Here is a 2,267-nt window from a genome sequence, read left to right as displayed (position 1 = left end):
ATGCCTTTAATCCCAGCACTCAGGAGGCAGAGACAGGCGGATCTCTGTGAGTTCAAGGCCAGCCTGGTCTACATAGTGAGTTCCAGGACAGCTACAGGGAGACCCTGTCTCTTTGAGGGAAAATAATATGAAGACTACCTTTTTTTTTTTTTTTTTTTTTGTCTTTTTGAGACAGGGTCTCCCTGCAGCCCCAGCAAAGCACTTCTAGATAGTACCTTCCAACTTCCCAAGTGCTGGTAGTAAAGGCGTGGGCCACCATGCCCGGCTGAAGACTACATTTTTAAATAAGAGTATAGGTTGTGTTAGTTTTATTTTTTATACTTACTTTTTTTTTTTTTTTAATTGTGTGTGTGTGTGTGTGTGTGTATCTGTATTCTAGGGGAAGGTGTGGTTGATTGACTTTAATCCGTTTGGCGAAGTCACAGACTCACTGCTGTTTACTTGGGAAGAGCTGACATCTGAGGTAAACCTAAAAGGTGACATCAGTGAAGGAGATGCTCAGGAGCAGGTAAGACTAATTTTAAAGAGATATGAAGGAAACCTTTTCAGTTCACTTACTAATCTCTTGCTTATTCAGGGATAGGCAGTGATCTGGACCATTAGGAAAGGGTCTAGGCTAACATAGATTTACCAATAGCTATTTCACCATCAGAGTGATAACAAAAGCATGTTCATTGTTAGCATTCTTTTTGCTTTGAAAGAAATAATGATCAGCATTTTTCTAGTTTGCATTTGTGTGTGTGTGTGTGCGTGCGTGTGTTTGTGTGTGTGTGTGTGGTAGTGTAGTTGTTGTTTGTTTTGTTTTGACTTTGTCTATCATGATCACTTGGAAGACTCTTCATACCACTGTTCTTCTCTGGCTGGTAGAGAACAGTGGCCCATGGCCTGCAGGGACTCTTCACAGGGTGGAAGCCACTCATCCAGCTTCATGATGAGTGGAATGTCATGCCTTGTCTCCACTGTTGGGGGGGCGGTGCCTGGGGAGGGCAGTGCCTGGCGGGGGCGCCCACCTCCTCGAGGTCCCTCACATTTTCCATCTGTTGACTCCTTCCTTTCCTCTCAAAAGATCATTTCACCTCCTCCACAGGAAAGGCGAACTCACTCAGCTCAGTCGTCGGCAAACCTATGTACCTGCCTGCTCCCTCCTCAGTCTGATCCTTCTCTCTGTTCAGCTTAGCATTTTCTCCATCTCTGCAGTTCCTGGATGCTAGTTTTACAGCCTCTTCCTTTCTGCCTACTCTTATCCATGTTCAGCCATGTTCATGTAGAGTCCATCTTAAAAAGATACCATGCCAGGCCTGGTGACATGCGCCTTTAGTCTCAGTACTTGAGAGGTAGAGACAGGTGGATCTCTGTGAATTCGAGGCAAGCCTGCTTTATAGAGCAAGTTGCAGGCCAGCCTGGTCTACATAGTGAGTTCCAGGCCAGCCGGAGGTACATAGTGAGACCTTTCTAAGGGAAAAACTCTTTCTGTAACCCATTTCCTCACTCGGTTACACTCTTCCTTCCACCTATCTTCACAGCTGACCTTTCCTTAAACAATCTTGTGGTACTCTTTTCTATTTGTAAAAGTGATACATGCTTGCCTGAGGAGCTGTAAGCAGTTCATGGTTCCTGGGGGAGAGGCTGTTGTATTTGTCAGTGGTATAACCACTGTAAGTTGCCCTTGTTCAAATAAGAACCCATGCTTATGTAAGTGATCTTAATTAAATGCAGTGCGGTATGTAGTCACTGTTGTGAGAGACAGCCCTTCTCTTGCTGACCTGCTTGGCAGGTGCTGTCCTATTCCTATCTCACTTCTCTCTTGCTCTCCTGTGCCTCTTTCTGCTTTTCTAGCTGCTTCTTTGCCATCATGAGGAGCACGTTTTCTTTTGCTCTTCCAATATTTTCTTTCACTATTACTCTATTCTGGACCCTCTTTGGCCCTTGCTTTGTAGCTCTGAGTCAGATTCATATTTACCCTGTTGTGGCTATTGCCAAAGCATTTCAAGTAGGCATTGGTTTGCCTACATCCTGTGTTCGAGTCAGGTTTCTGATAATGTCTTTCCTATCCTTGATGCATCTGTAGGGCTTATCACAATGCCAGGCACTTAATGTTTCTCATATTAACTAGTGAAGGAATTTTATCCCTGCTGGTATCTTAGGGTAATGAGCCATTAAACTTGAAAGACTAGGAAAGAAAATGTTATTTAATTCAGTGGGAGTCTTGCAAGGCTTCTATTTTTGGATAGAAGCCAAATGTACAAGATTAACTCTGCAATGCAATA

At 43.9% G+C, this 2,267-nt stretch overlaps 1 long non-coding RNA gene across 1 annotated transcript in view; it reads left to right on the top strand.

The window, feature by feature from the left end:
* Positions 1-355: 355 nt before the first annotated feature.
* The window catches only part of LOC103741893, a 4,083-nt gene continuing 2,171 nt past the window's right edge, over positions 356-2,267 (top strand). The window contains exon 1 of the long non-coding RNA XR_607600.3: positions 356-508. This is a non-coding gene — a long non-coding RNA (uncharacterized LOC103741893). The remainder of the gene's footprint in view (positions 509-2,267) is intronic.

This window comes from Nannospalax galili, unplaced genomic scaffold (assembly GCF_000622305.1).
Source record: "Nannospalax galili isolate Female #2095 unplaced genomic scaffold, S.galili_v1.0 scaffold15320, whole genome shotgun sequence".
NCBI classification, from domain to species: domain Eukaryota; kingdom Metazoa; phylum Chordata; class Mammalia; order Rodentia; family Spalacidae; genus Nannospalax; species Nannospalax galili.
The sequence above is the reverse complement of the archived record's forward strand: the minus strand, read 5'-3'. Positions and strand labels throughout refer to the sequence as shown.